At 41.9% G+C, this 19,234-nt stretch overlaps 1 pseudogene; it reads left to right on the top strand.

The window, feature by feature from the left end:
• The first annotated feature begins 585 nt into the window (after positions 1 to 585).
• Positions 586 to 1,920, top strand: LOC136302553 (uncharacterized; annotated as a pseudogene).
• The last annotated feature ends 17,314 nt before the right edge of the window (positions 1,921 to 19,234 follow it).

Here is a 19,234-nt window from a genome sequence, read left to right as displayed (position 1 = left end):
CATTTGTGATTGAGTAAACTGAGTTTGTCCCCCTCTGTGTCTTTTGTGCTCTGAGATCCCTAAAACGAACCATCACGAACCCCGCTTGTGTGAGTGGATCGTGACATTAAATTGGCGTCACGGACAGGATCTTGATGGACAGAGGGGTTGCGGGTTTTATATAGTTTGTAACAGGGGAAGGACCCTCGTCTCAACCGCACCTAGCACGCCACTTCGGTGAGCACTGTTAGAAAGCAAGGGGGGCGAGGGAAAATTCCCGCAAACTGTATACACCCAGGCGAATAGCACTCCCTGTCATCAGGATTTCACAAAAAGATCTCATTGTGCAAAAGATGGGACTGCAGTAAGGTTTTTTTTGTGTGTGTTTTGGGCTGCTTGGTGTAGTTGAGGAGACAACCATTTGTAACTGAGGTGAACCTCCCAGGCAGTTTTGGTCTCCTCACCCATTCCAGGGAAGCGAAGGAAAACACAGTTTTAGCTGTGCCTTTGGTGTAACTTTAAGCGTACCTCCCTGAGACTGGTTTTGGTCCCTTCACAAAATGAGTGAAAAACATAAGAATGCATTTTATGCTTTGCTAGCAAAACAGTGCTAGACCTTCTCCAGACGGATAAAGGTGGGCACAGAATAATTGGTTTAACTTTGAAAACATTGTAGATAGAATATATTCTTTGCAACATGATGATAGATATAAACTGGGCAGAAATAAAAGCATTCTTTGCTCAGTTTTGGGGGCCTGCCTTTCGGCAGCCATTGAAACCCATTTTGAGCGTGTAAGTGAAGAAAAAGCAGTAATAGAATCCCTGCAAAATTTGGTAGAAGCTATGCAAAAACAATTAGAACAGGAAAGAAATCAGATTTATTTGCTGCAGATTTCTCTTGCAGAAGAGCGAAGCAAAAACTTAAAATCTGCAGATTCACCCACAGAAATAGAAGGAAAGGAGACATACAACATTAAACAAATATACTCTCAGAAAGAATTAGTACACATGCAAAATTGTGGGGAACACTGTTGCTCCAACTTGAGACCTCTCATTAAAACAGAATATAATTATATAAATGAAGAGGATCATGATCCCCACATAACCACCAAAGAAATACCATACATGGCCACTGAATTAGGTAAATTAAAGAAAGAATACTCCCGCCTCCCTAGTGAATCAGAGACGGAGTATGTTTTTAGTTTCCCTCACTGGGGTGACCAAATTAAATTAAGTGAACAAGAAGCAAGTGGCTACTGGGGACATGGAGTTTTCTTAACAACAGGAAATACGCGTGCTCCATGGTCCCTGACACAGCGTGCAGCTTACCGGGCAGGGGGGTTAAACCCCCTTGAGAGGGGCGACCCTCTGGCAATAGTCGGCACCTCAGACCAACTCCTAGAAAACATACACAAAGCGGCATGCTTGCAAATGATACATGAAAGAAAATTAATCTCTGGCTATGAGTCACCAATGCAACAGCCTATCAAACCTGACATTATGACCCCTTTAATTCGAGGTCTGCCAGAGTCTCTTAAACCAACAGCAATTCTTCGTCAAAAAACAATAGCATCTATCACTCCGGTAGATAGACTTGAAAGATTTCTTGGCCATACAAGAGATCAAACTGGTTCCACTGACTCCTCACCTTTTACAACTTCTAGCACACAATATAACAGCAGTCATAAACTTTGGACATGGAGTGAGGTAGCAGAGGAGTTAATAAGTTACAGTAGAAAATATGGACCAGTGAAGTACTCAGAGGACAAACCAGAAAAACCCAGAGGAGTCAGGCACATTGCTTCTCCTAATGAAAAACCAGAAAAGGGAAAACAAATTTTCAACCGGCAGCAGCTGTGGTTGCTAGGGCTGAAAAGGGGAGTTCCACGAGAAGTAATGGATAAATTGCCGTATGATAAATTGGCTAAAATAATTTCCAATTGGCCCTGTCCCAAACCCATTGTGTTGGAATCATCCAACCAACAACCCAGTGCACCTCCTCTTCCACAAGCCTTGGGCAACCAGCCAGAACATTCCCCAACACAGGTTTTAAGCAATGAGACACAGCAGGCTCTCTCCCCGCTTCAGGGAAGTGAAACACACCAACCTCCTTTAAACTAGAAACTCCGTTTCTTGATAGTGAGCGAAGAAACGGAGACTGGATGCTTTTGAGGAAGCTCACAAAGGACCCGAGAACAGGGGACATATTGATTACAGCAATAGTTGGCCCCAAACAAATATTAATAACTTTTGTTGTGGACACAGGGGCCCAAATCACTGCATTGAAAATCACACACGCCCAAAAGTGTGGGGTTGTTCCCAGCAAAAAACGATGTTGTGTTTTAAATGCCCTAGGAACTACAGAGTCTATGAGTATCGCTCTAGTAAAACTCACACTGCCCGGAGAAGACAACCCAATAGCTGTCCAAATGGTCATTGGAAACATTCCTGACAGTTTGTTAGGGATGGATATACTTGCTGGGAGACAATGGGAAGACTCAGAAGGCTTTCTCTGGTCTTTCGGAGCTCCCAGCCTTAACATCAGACTGCTACAAACAGCTCCTTCCCTACCGTTCAGCAAAATCACCTCTGTGAAACAATATCCTTTACCCTCTGGTGCTAAAGATGGCATCAAGCCAGTCATTCAGGAATTGAAAGATCAAGGAGTAATTGTTAACACTCACAGCCCTTTTAACTCACCAATCTGGCCAGTTAAAAAACCCAATGGAAAGTGGAGACTGACAGTTGATTACAGGCGGCTTAATGCCAACACAGACCCTCTCACAGCAGCGGTCAAAAAAATATAGCTGAATTAATAATATCAATTCAGGAAAAAGCTCACTCTATTATGGCAACAATAGATGTTAAAGACATGTTTTTCATGATACCCATACAACAAGAAGATATGGACCATTTTGCCTTTACATGGGAGGGACAGCAATATACCTTCACACGTCTACCTCAAGGGTACCGACACTCTCCCACTTTAGCCCACCATGCTTTAGCCCAAGAATTAGAAGAACTATCTAAACCTGACACTGTAGCTGTTTACCAATACATAGATGATATTTTAGTGGGAGGAGAAGAAAAAGAAGTAGTGGAGGGTGTTCAACAGAAAATAATTTCCCACTTAGAGAGCCTTGGTTTGCAGATCCCCTCAGAAAAAATACAAAAACCTTCTCAAGAAGTGAAATTTTTAGGAATCTGGTGGAAAGGAGGTATGACATGCATCCCACCAGACACCCTAACTTCTTTAGATCAAATCAAGATGCCCGAATCTAGAAAAGAACTCCAACAAGCTCTAGGACTATTGGTATTTTTGAGAAAACACATTCCAGATTTTTCAATTATTGCCAGACCTCTTTATGATTTGTTGAGAAAGGGAGTAAAATGGGACTGGAGCCCTTCTCAGGAAGAAGCATTACAATTGTTGATTTTTGAAGCCACAGCTCATCAGGCCCTAGGCCCTATTCACCCAGCAGATCCTTTTCAGGTAGAATGGGGATTTGCTACCTCAGGATTGTCAGTACATATATGGCAAAGGGGTCCTGAAGGCCCAATCAGACCTGTTAGCTTCTACTCCCGTGGCTTTAAAGATGCTGAAAAAAGATATACAACTTGGGAGAAAGGCTTATTTGTTGTTACCCAACCTCTCATAGAAGTAGAAAAAAATCACAAGAAAACAACCAATTGTGTTGAGAGGTCCCTTTAAAGTAATTAGAATAGTGATCACAGGGACTCCACCTCCTGAAGGGGTAGCACAACGAGCCTCAGTAAGGAAATGGTATGCACAAATAGAGCATTATAATAACATCTTTTCAATTACTGAAGGCGCTGTGAAAAATTTACCAATACAAGACAGAGAATCTGAATAGCATCCAAGACAAACCTGTCTCAGTTATTAAAATAGACCCTCCCTTCTCCCCTGAGCAAACAGCACATTCATGGTTTACTGATGCCTCAGCTAAGCGTGAAGAAAAAGTGTGGGAATATAGAGCTGTAGCTTTGCGCACTTCTTCTGGAGAGCGAATCATCACAGAAGGGGAAGGCAGTGCCCAAATTGGGGAACTTATAGCTGTTTGGAGTGTTTTCCAGAGGGAGGCACAAAACACCTCTCTTGTCTGTATTTACACCGACTCCTATGCTGTATATAAGGGCTGCACTGAATGGCTGCCTTTCTGGCAACAGAATGATTGGGAAGTTAACAGAATTCCAGTGTGGCAGAAAGAAAAGTGGCAAGAAATTTTACAAATTGCAAGTCAAGGGAATTTTGCTGTAGGGTGGGTAGCCTCTCACCAGACAGATGATAATCCAGCAGGAGAATGGAACAACAGAGCTGATGAATTAGCAAAATTAAGTCCTCTGAAAAAGGATGAAATCACTGAAGATTGGGAGCACTTATTAGAATGGCTGCATGTAAAACGACAACACACAGGTACAAAAGATTTATACAAGGAAGCTCATGCCCGGGGTTGGCCCGTTACCAGAGAAATGTGTAACACCTGCATTTCAGCCTGCGAGCAGTGTCGCAAACGGCTAGAAAGACATCCTTTAGAGGATGACTCACTACACTTGAGGACAGGTAAAGGCTTATGGGATGCATGGCAGGTAGATTACATAGGTCCCTTTAAGCAATCAGAAGGTAAACCTTTTGTGTTAGTGGGGGTTGAGATTACATCTGGATTAGTTCAAGCCGAGGCATTTAAAAGGGCTACAGGGGAAAACACTGCTAAAGCATTGCAGATATTGTTCAGGACTTTCCCAAAACCACAGGAAATTCAATCTGATAATGGGTCACACTTTACTGCTAAAGTAGTACAGGAATGGGCAAAAGGTGAAGGGATAAAATGGATTTTTCACACTCCCTATTACCCTCAAGCTAACGGAATTGTAGAAAGGACTAACGGTCTTTTAAAATGACTTCTGAAACCACAAGAGGGAGGCTGGGATGGCCAGTTGCATAAAGCTGTGCAAAGTGTAAATGAAAGATGGGGGGTGAATGTGTGCCCAAAAATTACTGCTTTTTGCCCAAATCCTCTGAGCTTAATCTCCTCACAAAGAGGACCAAATGATCCCAAAAATCCAGTTCATTACCTGGGACAACCTGTTTTGATAGACCTCCCTACAGTGGGAGAAGTACCACTTGTGTTGAAAACTTCTCTGAATAAAGTTGCATGGATAGCATCTGATGCCTTAGGAAAAGAACATCGGATAAATACCCGCTGGATAATTCCATCATTTTAATGTTCTGCCCTTAGGTGGCAGATTTATCTGTGTTTTGCTATTGCAGGAGAACTCCGAGGGGACACTTCAAGTGACATGAAAACAAAATAACCATGTTAACATTATTAATACTTCTCTGCATCCTGCCACACTCCCATGGCCAGGAGCCAGCTGAGTGGTCGTGGTCTGAAGCCACTGTTAGATATACCAGTACTCAAGAATCATATCCCAGAAGTCGTCACTTGAGCCTGGCAACCTCAGCGTATCATGGTGGTCCACGTGAGTGGGGATGGGATAAGAATGAACGGGTTACAACTCTAAATGGTACAGTTGGTGAACCAATTAAGGCAACATGCAAAAAAGCAGGATTTTCTCAAGAGAAAGCTGCCTCCATTACAATAACGGGAAACCTTTTGGAACCAGACATAACAAGCAGTTTACACACTAACATCACAGCAGAACTTTGTCCCACTGAAAAGTGGAAATGCAAAAAGCATGCCCCTTTATATTTTGCTGTCACCAGAAGAATGTTGGAAATTATACACTAAGCCCTGTCACTAACAATGCTAAAATTACAAAGCTGTGTAAGGATGAACCTATTGACTGTAGTTATAACTTTACCTTAACCAAATCATCCTATGTGATATGCAGTTGGCAAAATGACTTGGCAGGTCAGTTAGGTTTGAAAGGTTTGGTTTACAAGTTTAAAATCAATGCTGTGGCAAGACCTATGCTGACAGTAGTGATCATACAACCTGGTGTGCAAACTCCCCTTGTGTTGAATAGCAAAGATCATGTTTTTCCTCCTGTCTTGGTTTAGGAAGACAGGTATCTGCTAGGTAAAATTACAATCAGAGGCTCTTTGGCAAAGATTTGGGAAATAGGAATAGCAGTTCTTTACTAGTATGTAATACAAAGCAAACAAACACAAAAAAAAAACTCCCCCCCCCACCAAACAACTACAGCATTAATGACAAACGACAACAGTACCAAGAACCTTGAGGGCTTTGTTTCACAAAACCCAGGGCAGTTTGGTTTCGGTGTCCCTGCAGGATCTTCAGAGCACCAAGCTGGAACAGTGGAAAAGTCCCGGGCTGGTAGCTGGGATGGCAGGGTGTCCCGGCAGGCAGGGGCAGGATGTCCCAGCAGCGCAGGGGGTGCAGGGTCACGCTGCAGCAAGAGGAGCAACGCCGAAGAAGTTCGAAGGTGAGGCAGAAAAAAGCGGCCCAGCTTCTGCTCGGCGTGCTTTGCGGCGGCTGAGATCCTCGAGGAGCGGCAGACACGCGTCTCCCGAACGCCGGAAGCAGAAAAGCACGCAGCTGCCTCAAGCTGTGTCTTTTACCTGCGTTATTTCCCCCTTCCACCTTTTGTCCATCTCTTTGTTTCAGCCAAGCACTCTCAAGTATCCAACACCCGGTCCCCTTGGCAACCCGTGGGGAAAAAATTCCCCAGAGAAAGAAGGAACAAACCCAACCCCCAACACCTCCCTTTATGGTAACACAAGGTGATGATATAGCAATTCGATGTGAATTGATTGTTGGATCCCTTACTGAACCCATACACAGCTTTGTCATAGGACCACATGCCCGTGCTTTACACTGTGAGACTCAAAATCAAAATTGTTGGTTGAATTTGACTGATGTACAATCTTCCCACAAAGTGGTATGTGGTGAAAACCATACTAAGTACTGGGGAAAACTTGATGTTAATGTGGTAAAGCCTACACCGCCCACTACCCAACCACCGGTTATGCTAAGGCCACAGATTTTTGAAATTGGACCATATATAATCAGGAGAATTGGCCAACAACAAATATTGTTTAATCCTGAGTGGTGCCTCAAAAAGGTCAAATTACTGATGCAGAATAATGTTTCAGAAATTCAGTCAAGTTGTTCACCCTTTTTGCAAACTTCTTTTCAGGGATGGAATACCTGGCTGAGGAAACGGAACCCTTCTAAGGAAAGAATGGCAAGAGACATAACAGGTGTTTTGGGGACAGGATTGGGAATCCTAAATAGCATTGATTCTGAGGTATTATTGAATAAGTTAGTTACCACCACGACGGATTTGACAAAATTACAACAACCCCTGCAGTCCTCTTTGTCTGCCTTGGGGACACATCAGTGGTTATTATCAAACATATTACCAAATTGGGAAAAGATAAATGTGAATGATCACAAATTGATAATTGATACATTTGGTGCCACACAAAGCAATGTCTCTTTGGCTCTTAGCTGCATCCAGGCACTGTTATGGATGCAAACAGTTGTTGCCTCAATCATAAGGGAAGGAGAAGAAGGCACTTTTCCTACTGAAATTCGGAAAATAATTTGGGACAATGCAAATGATTTTGAAAAGGAATTCCAATCCTGCTTGAAATTGGTAAACTTTACCTATAACCCCAATACCAACACAGTTACAGCTTTTGTGTTAATCATATGTAATGCCTCTGTGCACTCGATATTTCCTATCATTGCATTAGGATTTGTAGCGGTTTGAAAGCAAAACAAATGAGAGGCTCCAAGTCAGAGATACAATTTAATAGGAAAAAAAGGAAAGAAAGTAAAATAAAATAGATGCAATAATACAAAAGACCACTGACAGAGTCAGAATACAACCTGAGCGGAGTGATGGAAGCAGTCCAGATGAGGTGGTCTTCCTGAAGCAGTGATCCTGCAGAAAGGTCTGGTAGCTCGGGTCCTCTGGGAATCGAGTGGGTAAGTGCCCCTCTGGTGTTCAGAGTCTCAGCTTATATCCAGGCTGGAATGCTTGGTTCCTCCCTCTGGGCAGAGCATCTCACAATGGGATGGTGAGTCATGTGATAAGGCCTGATGGGCCCATTAACAGGAGGTAGTCCAGGAGGGGGTTATCTGTGAGCTGTGTAGCAAAGGTGCTGATGGGCCCATTAACAGAAGATAAGCCAGAGTGAAGGAGGCAGGGAGCCCTTCCTCACCTGGTTTCAACAGTTCATTAAGATGGTGATAGAATATACTTCAATCCAGGACAGGACTGAATTATGATGGAGCTATTCTCTATCCTTTTGAGCACAGGGAATGGGCCCGTCAAAATGGCGAGAGATGGCAAACTGTCAATTTAGACTCGTATTGTTTGGGAACAGCAAGGTTTCATTTGTGAGAGTAATGCAATCATAGCTCAAGACATTTGTTTGGACACAGAGCAAAATATTTGTCATTTTGAAGTACACCCTAACGAAACTCCTGAAACAGTGCTTGTGGATATAGGCAATGGATGCGCTTGTGTAAGGACTGCTTGTGATGTAGTGTTTGTAGAAGACATAGTAGTGAATCTTAAAAATCACTCAAATTTTTGTGTTTGCAATTTTACCACAGAGGGTGTGACTTTTCTTACTCAGCCCCAGTTACATCCTATCACCTTTTACAATCAAATTTTACCCTGTTTCACCAGATAACATCTGCCCCCATTGGAATGAATCTGACTTTAATTAAGCAATTGTTGCTTCACGAAGACTTAGTAGGAATTTTGAAAATGGTCAAGAAAAATGGACAGAAAACTTTGGTGACAGTCCATCATGATGTGAAAGAAATACATCGTGTTTTAGAAAGGGTCAAAAAGGATGCTGAATACAGGTGGTGGGATACCCTTTTTGGGTGGTCACCTACTGCCAGAGGTATCCTGAATAAAGTATGTCACCCCATTGTTGTTCTTTTGGTTTTGGTTTTGATTGGTTTTGTCTTATCAATCATTTTATACATCCGAAATTGGAAAATGATGAAGAAGGTAACACACTTGGCATCTATAATGGAAGCGCACAGTTTAATCAATACCCCTTTTGCAAGAGACACTCCCAAAGTTATGGACACGAGACGTACTACCCTAACAGTAAAAATTAGACCTCCAACAGCAGATTAATTTGAAATTTTTGGTTGCTTGTTTTGATTATTGTTTGTTTTAATTATGTTATATTGTAATCAAAACTAAGCTTTTGTTTGAAAATTGTTATAACTAAGGAATTTGATGATTTGTTTTGATTATTTTGAAGAAATTGTTATAATCAATATTGATTGATTTTGTTTTGTTTCTATTTCCCTTTTCTATTTTTTCCTCTGAAGATCCCTCATCTGCCTCATGACCATCGTCAAGGACAGAGACTGAAACCCCTAAAAGGGACTTTAAAATCCCAACAGGAGTTCTGGCCTGGTTGAGGTGAGATGTTGGCCAAGTGCTGCCTGCAGGTGTGTTCAATGGAAAAACCCAGCACCCATATCGGAACATCAGAATCTGAGCAGAAACAATGGGCAAGTCACGGTGGACTGTGCCTGCTGACTTGTACTGGTTGACACTGTACCTGCTGACGACCGACTTGTTCTGAGTTCTCTAAATGAACACACTTCAATAATTTCCCCCACCTGTTTGGCCAACTGCCTGTCGCTTCGGAGAGGACTATAAAACCCTAGAGACCCCTGCTCATTTTTGCGATCACCCCACTGGAGAAACTCGCGTCTATAGGCATCTTCAAAAGCCTCGAGGACTTGACCCTCCATGCTCGAGCTATAATCCCCTTCCCCTCTTTTCTGTCTTTCTTACTATTCTCTTTTCTCTCCCCACTATCGCATTTGTTGGCACTAAATAAAGGTGCATTTGTGATTGAGTAAACTGAGTTTGTCCCCCGCTGTGTCTTTTGTGCTCTGAGATCCCTAAAACGAACCATCACGAATCCCGCTTGTGTGAGCGGATCGTGACACCCTGCACCTCCCGGGGCTTGGAGCTCTGGAATTCGTTTTGTTTTTCTGCTAAGGGAAAGGCCATGGAAAAGTACTGGGAAAACTAGCTACTAATACAATAGGTTACAGAGCTACAGATATATGTGCAAAGAATATAGGGAACATAAAAGGAAAAAAGGCAAAACCAAACAGCATAATTTTCTCCTAACTTTTATATCTGAGCTGATGTCATGGTATAGAATATCCCTTTGGTCAGTTGGAGTCTGCTGGCCTGGCTGTGTCCCCTCCCAAGATCTTGCCCACTCCCAACCTACTGGTGAGGGGGTTAATGTTGAGAGGCAACACTGCTGCTGTGCCAGTGCTGCTCAGCAGCAGTCAAAACACCTGTGTGTTCTCAACACCTTTCCAGTTCCCAATGCTGAGCACAGTGCTGTGAGGGTTGCTATGGGAAAAGGTAACTGCATCCCAGCCAGACACAAGACACTCTTCTCCCCATATGTGTTGGTTTTGTCTGGGATTGTGTTAACTTTTTTCCCTGTGGCTAGCATAGAGCTATGGTTTGGATTTGGGCTGGAAACGGTGTTGATAATACACAGATGTTTTAGTTATCACTTACACAATGCCAAGGCCTTTTGTGCTTCTCATCCCACCCCACCAGCAACTAGGCTAGGGGTAAACAAGAATTTGGGAGAAGACACAGCTGGGATAGGTGACCCCAACTGACCCAAGGGATATTCCAGACCATATGACATCATGCTCAGTATATAAAGATGGGGGGAGAAGGAGGAAGTAAGGGATGTTTGGAGTTATGGCATTTTGTCTACCCAAGTGTCTTGGTTTAAAAGACAGGTGCCTGCCAAGGAAGGCAAGAACCTCCCTTGGAATGGAAAATATGACCCCCTTCCCTCCAAATTATTATGACTTTGAAATTATGGGGCTTTCAGGCAAACACATGGAAAAAGGAATAACAGTTCTTTACTAGAATATATATATAACAAGGCAAACAAGCAACAACAGCAGCAACAACAAATAACTCCCCCCCCCCAAAAACCCAGTAACAGCCTTCTCTTGGCCGTCAAGCCTTTTCCCCTTCGACCACAGCCGGCAGGGGCGCTGTTGGTTCCCAGCCAGGCAGGGCAGGTGCGATGGTTCCCCCGCGGCTGCAGGGGGTGGTGTGGTGGGAGCTCAGCTGCCTATCCACATGATTAATGGCAAGTCGGCCGACGGGAAAGAAAAGGGGCTCCCTTTGCAAACTCACGGGGAGCAGCCGGTCTCAGGGGGTGTCTGCCACTCCGGGTGGCAAAATGGACTGCAGCAGGAACCTCAGAGCAGAAGGGTGGAACACCACAGGTGAGCACACCTGGGCTGACAAAGTGTAGCAAAAACTCTGAAGCTGTGGCAGGAGCCGCGGGACTCTGGGCGGACACGGGGTGTTGGGTTAAAGTGTAGCAAAAAACCCGAAGCAGCCACAGAAAGCAGCAGGGCTGGGCAGCGGCCAACAGGCTTCCGCAAGCAGCTGCTGCAAGCAGCCAGGAGATGCTCTCTCTGGAGAGGGGTCGGGGTCCACGGTTTCCCCTGAGGCACCCAAGCAGATGGTGAAGGACCTTCCCCAGTGATGTCAGGTGTTGTGAAAAACGAGTTGCACTCTCTTTTAAAAATTTATACGTTTAATAAAAATTAAAAATAGACAATTAGGAGACATAAGAGTAAACGTTCCACCTCGGGTGCCTCACCAGAAAGCACATCTTTCTCTTTCAATTACTGTATTTTTAAGGATTGCTGTTTTACATATTCAATAGATATTAAAACATTCTTTTCAGTATCAAGTATCCCCAACTGTAGAAAATGTACTGTATAAAATTCATGTATTAAAGTTGTATGTGGAAAATTATACATTGGAATTAAAAAAACCTGTATTTTTGGAGACGGCCTGAGGGTGTCTCCAAGAATTCCAAAGTCTTTTTTTAGCTTGGAGGTGCCACCAGGACATTTGCAACATAACAGAAGAGATAACTGTGGAAATGGCTCAATAATCACGGGCGGGACACATCTTCGAAGCCACTCAAGGATCTGATATCGATCTCGATGGAAACTAGCAGATGATTTCATCAAGCCTCCCAACAGAAAATTCAGAGAGTTTTTTTTGGAAATCCTTTCAAAAACATCCCTCGGGGGATGAAGGACATTTCGGCAGTTGTACTATTTGCATGATGTCATGTTTTGGGGGAATTCATGTTCTTTGTGGCACTCATGTTTTTGCCTCAGAGCAGAAAAACGGTATAAAGTTCATATCCTAAAACCCTGAATTTGTGGTCATACCTGAGAGCACCATTGTTGCTGCTGGGTAGTCCACCCAACATTCGATCGATGTTGTCCTGATTTATCGTGGCATTTCCGAAATTGATTTTTGAAATTGCTAAAAATATCTTTGGATTTTGAATTGGCTCGTGATCATTTATAACACCAATCATCTTATTTGATAGATTTGTGAGTGGCTCCACTCTGTCTTGGTAACATGGATCCAGGCTGTTTTTGTTTTGATAAAAAACCAGAAATCTAGCAGCCTTGCTGCAGGACTATAAGGTGATGACGTCTCCCCCATAATTTTTGGCTTTGTCAGTCCAGACATCACAAAGAAAAAACCCAGTCCTCTTACCACTTATATTGTCACAATCAGAAAATACACTCATCAATTTTCTAAATTCCATTAACAAAACATAATACAGTACAATTATACTTTGAATATTTGCGAAAAGCCAACTTTATAATATGCATTTATAACAGGTGTTGAAAATGTCCCAGTTCAATGACCACTCTTGCGAGCAAAGGCTCACCCACAGTAAGGAGAAGCAGTGAAGGACGAAACTCTGCAGTGGCAGCGAATCCTCAGGGCAGCAACAGTCTGGCACCAAAGACACCAACTGTCCCCCCTCCCGTCCCAAGAGTGAGAGAGCAAGAGGAGGCTGAGCCCAACCCCTGACCCCCAGCCCAGTCTATAGGTATCTCTGCATTTCGCAAGAGAAAACCCCCCAGCTACCAAGCTCACTCCACAGTTAAGAGACTGCAGCCAACTGCACTCGTCCCCCCGCTCCCCCCCCCCGCCACATCTTTTGTCTCTTAAGTACCCGTCATTCCCATCTCTTAGGCAACAAATGGGAGAAAAATTCCCTGAAAGAAAGAAAATAAAGGAAGAAACCTTAACCTCCAACACCAAGTAACCATTAGGCGTGATGGGGTCCTGCTCTTCTGGAGGTCGCTGAACACCTGCCTGCCCATGGGAAGCAGGGCAACAATTCCTTGTTTTGCTGTGCTTGCACATGTGACTTTTGCTTTCCCTATTAAACTGTCTTTATCTCAAGCCACGAGTTTTGTCACTTTTACACTTCCGATTGTCTCCCCCATCCCACTGGTGGGGAAATGAGTGAGCAGCTGCATGGGGCTTGGCTGCTGGCTGGAGTGAAGCCACAGCACCACAGGAAGCAAAACAAGTTATTGAGAAAGCTAACCCCCAAACAGAAATCAGTGTATCTCTTGCTTGAAATGAGAGGACTACCTAAACGTGGGGTGCATATGATAATAGTTACATCATTATTGTAATAGATGCAGTGTATAAATTCGCGTATTAAAATTGTACGTGGAAAAATTATACATTGAAACTAAAACATGGATTCTTGGAGGCAGTCGCAGGGCGTCTCCAAAATTCCAAAGTCTTTTTGGTCTAGCGGTGCCACCACAAAGTTTGCAACAGAAACAGAGGCGATAACCTGGAGATGGCCCATTAATCAAGGGCGGGCCACACTTTCGAAGCTACTCAAGAATCTGATACTGATCGTGAAGGAAAATCTAGTGGATGAATTCATCAAGTGCCCCAAAAGAAGATCCAGTAAATCTTTTGGGACATCTTTGCAATTCAACAGGAAATCTTTTTAAAACCTCACTCGGAGAGAAAAGAATACATGAATATTCGGACTTTTTAATGGTCAGTGCCTCCAGTCCGGGCAGAAAAACTGTATAAAAACCCTGCTCTGAGACCCAGAATTTGTGGGCAATATCGGAAGGCACCCCTGTTGCTGTCCCGGTTGTCCACCCAGCATTCGATCGATGTTGTCCTGATTTATCGTAGCATTTCGAAATTGATTTTTGAAATTGCTAAATAAATCTTTGGATTTTGGATTGGCTTTTGATCATTTATAACAATTATGTTTATGAATTAGATATTTGCACAGCCCATGCCCTTGAAAATTAACTGAAAACCACTAATATTTTTTATTACATTAAACATTTTAATAGCATCCAAAGATGTTTCATTGCTTCCACCATTCATTCATGACCTGAGTTTCTCTTTTGTTCTGGTTGTGAACTGGTATTTTAAGATGCAGAGAGAGATAGATTATACCAATCTCAATATCTGCAATGAAATCATTGCAAGTATGTCTGTGCTAATATTAAATCTTCTTAATGGTGCATGAAGAGAGATCTGCTGTGTAATGTGTTACCAAATAATTCGTGCAAAAGAATTAAAAACTATAGCAGTCATATAAACAATGCTGGTGAGGGGGGAAAAGTGGTTCACATCAGGTGATAAGGGAAGAGAAATGCAGATACCAAAAGCAAGGATAAACTGTCTCCAAAAATGTTGATTCCAAAGGATTTCTTCATCTGACAAGCCCCAGTGATATGCATTCGATATGCACTTACGATAAGAGAATATTCGTCGCCAAAAATGTTTATTCCCAAACAGAATTCCAGTAAGAAAATAATTAATTATTATTCACCCATTCCAGGAAAACTTTTCATCAGACTGTCTGCAAGAAAAGAAAATACATGAATATGCTAAAAGGATAAGAGTAACAAAGGAGAGAGAAGACCCCCCCGTGCAGCGGAAAAAAAAGTATAAATCTGGACCCTGCAAAAGCAGGATCGGTGAACTCTGGAGGTTTGAAGTTCTTCATTTCAAATCTTGTTCACCCAGTGCCGATCACCTGGCTCGGCACTGCATTGCTTGTGGCTTTTCCAAAACTTATATTTTGAATATTTAATAAATGTTCTTTAATTATTAAATTGGCTAATTTGTTTATAACATGCTGGGAGAGGATTAGTGGGATAAATTTTCTACTGGAAGCATGCTAATCTGTGCAGTTTAATCCAGTTTTCAAATTGGATCATTAGTACTGAGCTGTGTTATAAATACATGTATTATTGGCTTTTCGCAAATATTAAGATGAATGCTATATGTATAATGTTAAAATACCTTTGCTGTATGGATATAGTTTTTATTTCTGCTATTAGCAAAACTTAGACATAATAGTGATAGCTGATATAGTTATGCTTGAACTGTCTCCTTGGTTGTGATAACATCCAGTGAACACATGATGAGGACCCTGCTGCTGACATGCCAACTATCAACACCTATTGTCTGTAGAAAGTATGGACCAAGGCCCAAACTGGAGGTGATGATGAAGATGGACTAAAACCACAGCCAAGAAACACGCATGCTCTAAAAAGGCAGACCCAAGGAGGGGCCATGCTAAGTTCCTGGAATATGTAAACTAGTTTGTGGAAAAGTTTGAATATGCATAATGGTTTATGAATATGCAACAGGTTGATGCAATAGAAAAGTTATTTAAAGAGTGTCTCCAAAGATAGTAGGTGTGCTCTTGGCTGAATGCTAAGCACCTGGCCATTAACGCTTTGCTCTATTATCTTTGTCTCCTATTGTCCTTTATTAAACTTTTAAATTTTACCCGGAAAGTGAACCTTGTTTTTCACAGCTGCTAGATAACATCTGGTTTAAATACTCTCCATTCTATTCTCTTAAAATAGTGCTCAGTCTAACTGATGCACATCCAGTCTTCTAGGAAAGACACAGTGTTAAGCCATTGTTTTGCGTTTGTATGGCCAGGTTTTGGTAGCGGGGGGGGGGGGCTACAAGGGTGACTTCTGTGAGAAGCTGCCAGACACTTCATGTCTGGCAGAGCCAATGCTAGCTGGCTCCAGGATGGATGTGTCACTGGCCAAGGCCGAGCCAATCAGAGATGGTGGTAACACCTCTGGGATAAGATAGGTAAGAAGGAAAAAAAAAGTTCTTGTGCAGATGTAATTGTGGCCAGAGAAGAGCAGGGTAAGAATATGTGAGAGGAACAACTCTGCAGGCACCAAGGTCAGAGCAGAAGGAGGGGCAGGAGCTGCTTCAGACACCGCAGCTGACATTCCCCTGCAGCCCATGGTGGACCATGGTGAGGCAGCTGTGCCCATCCAGCCCATGGAGGACCACGGGGGAGCAGAGATCCACCTGCAGCCTGTGGAGCAGCCCATGCCAGAACAGGTGGATGCCTGAGAGGAGGTTGTGACCCCATGGGCAGCCTGTGCTGGAGCAGGGTCCTGGCAGGGACCTGCAGATCCATAGAGAGAGGCGCCCATGCTGGAGTAGGTTTGCTGGAAGGACTTGTGACTCCATGGGGGACCCACGCTGGAGCAGGCTGTGCCTGAAGGACTGACCCTGTGGAAAGAGACCCATGGTGGAGCAGTTTGTGGAGAACTGTTGCATCCAGACAGGGGCAACCCACTACAACCATAGAACAATTTGTTGCTGTAATAGCAGTGTATGACTTGGCTTAGTGTTTCAAGGCCAGTATCTTTCAGGTGTTTGTAGTAAGTCATTCTACACAGTCTAAATTATGATGTCATTTACATTTGCATAAAAAGTTTAAAGACTTCAGACCCTCATTAAGATAATCTGGTTATTACATTGTGGAACAATGAGTGATGATGCTATCATGACTTCTAAACCTTTTGTTGCAAAATGGGAATTTACTCTGTAAGGAAGTTAGAAAATGTGAATATTCTCTGCAAGGTTCTCGCTGTGATGATGGACAAAGATGGGCACAACACTTCAAAGTTCCAGCATCAACAGCTGAATCTTTATTCCTCACATCTCATATTGATAGGGTTATCAAAAGGCACCATGTTTAATTCTACTTAATTGTAGCACAGTTTCTCAGGGAAAGGGGACATGATTTCTATTTCAAGTGAGATAAGTGAGATTTGAGCTATCCCAGACTGGGCCTCAGATTCAAGGCCTTTGAAGCCTGTGGCGCAGTTAGAAATTCCTGATTAAGGTGTTCACAAGGGACAAAGGGCTTTTAGGTATTAATAAGTACAGTTTGTAGTGTGAATCTTTTAGCCACCTTAAGAATAAGATAAATAGTGGTTGTTTGCATTTTTCCTATGCTGTGTACCAATCAGAAATACTTGTAATTGTAAACTATTTCTAAGTGCATATAAACTGCCATGTTAGCGAGAATAAACGGCGAACATATGAGAATCATATTGGTTCGGACATGTGTTTTGCTCCAGTCCAGCTTCCCAATATTTAAAGGTTTCCCTGCTTCACTTGGTTAGTAACTTTCTTGCCACTCAGTTCATTGGTTAGTAGGTGCTTGTGTGCATACATGCTAAGGCTCTCTTCTTCCCAGATGTTTACATTTTTTCTTCACGGATTCTCACAGGATAGTCTTCTTATTTTCACAGGTGTTGGATAGTTTTCACGAGCAACGGCTTATGAGCTTGCGGGTTCTCACGGGACAGGCTGGCTGTTAGCTTTACTTAGACAAAGTAACAAGGCCTGAAGCATGGTTTTACAGGGCCTTTCTCTTGTAAGGTTTTACCTATATGTAATAACTCCCCCTTTTTTTGTTTTATGCAAAGAGTTTGTGTATCCTGATGTTAAAACAGTTTGCATCTGTAAGGTCATTGTCTTATTAACAGATTTTTATTGGTCATCTGTCAGATACAGGATAAGATACATGGAATACAGAATACAATCGATAAAACTTATCAAATACAATCACATCACTGACAATGAGACTTGCAGCATAGGAGAACAAAAGATTGTTTTTATGCAGAAAACGCCTGAGTTTGTTGGCATACTTCCCGACCAGGTAGGGCTAGGGCTTGGCCAGAGCCCATGTCTTAACCGGAAGGGTCTCCCTAACATATCCTAAAAACAAACTTTTCAGTAATAGCAATTAGGGAAGTTTCTTAAAATAACGTCTTTCAGATAGCTATACAAAGATATATTAAAGTTTGTAAAGTAGCCATCTTTTTCATTTATCTTCAGTTAATGGTCAATGGTACCACAGACAAATTGCAAATAAGCAAAGTAATAATATCTTATATTAGAACAAAATAAAAGTAAGAAGTAAAGCATGAGACCCCTTACAAGTAATAACAGCCATAATCTGTGTTCTTCTGTTACCTACAAAAGATAAAACAGCAGAGATTGTAATAAATGGTTATGTTAATTAAGTAGTGCAAAGTATTGACATCCATAGAATCTTTGATGAAATCAAGGGTCTAACAAACTGTATGTTCTTATATCCTTAAACAGGGGTTTACCAATGTTTCATCATAGTTGGTTCAGTCAGTTCTGTCTTATCTCTAGAAGAAAACTTTATCTTGTAATTTCAATGAGCAGATTTTAACAGAAGTTAGCTTCATGTAAACTTCATCGTAGTCATTTCTATAATGAAACAACTGCATCTTATAATTTAAACAAGCATATTTTAACAGAACTTAAAATTAATTTCAGTGAAATTCAATGTCACTTAAATATAACCAAAGTACACTTAAAGTTAACATTATTGCCACTGAATAGAAATGGTCTTAATAAAACTGGAACAGAACTTGAAATAATTTAAACTGAATAACACTAAACTTTGTTTAAACTTAGAAACACTAAAACTTGACAGAAATAATTTTGACAGAAATTATTCTTAACAAAATTAACTCAATAGAACCTAGCCTTAACAGGGTTTCAAATTAAAATGTAACTTAACAGCACTCAGATTTAACAATACTGAAGCTTAATCTTATCAACACTGAATTTGTAATAAGTTAAAACATAACAGCACCAAAAATTAATATCACCTAAAACTCATTTTGACTCTATCATTACAAGAAAGTTACCAAAAATTTGAACAATCTGTGATTGAAATAGCAGCAACATGGAGGGATTAGAAAGGTGTGACAAGTATGTTGCGATTTTATGTAATTCAGTTTTGAGACTAGCTCATAGCAACTGCAAATATTATTGAAAATACTCATTCGTTGTAAGGATTTTCCTGATGTAAGTGTAAGTTTACCAGGACTTTTAAAAGTGCAACTTTACTGGAAAAAAATTACAACAATGCAGATTTTGGTAAACTCCCCTTCAGCATTGCAGGTTTTCGGAGATGTCTGCACAATAGATTTGAGCTTGGCCTAATAAACAGTAAGAAACCAATTATATAATAGTGTCATGAGTTTGCAGAAGTAACTTGGTAAAGTTA

The sequence above is a fragment of the Chamaea fasciata genome, unplaced genomic scaffold, assembly GCF_029207755.1.
Source record: "Chamaea fasciata isolate MVZ Bird 193981 ecotype frontalis unplaced genomic scaffold, bChaFas1.0.hap1 SCAF_29, whole genome shotgun sequence".
NCBI lineage: Eukaryota > Metazoa > Chordata > Aves > Passeriformes > Sylviidae > Chamaea > Chamaea fasciata.
The sequence above is the reverse complement of the archived record's forward strand: the minus strand, read 5'-3'. Positions and strand labels throughout refer to the sequence as shown.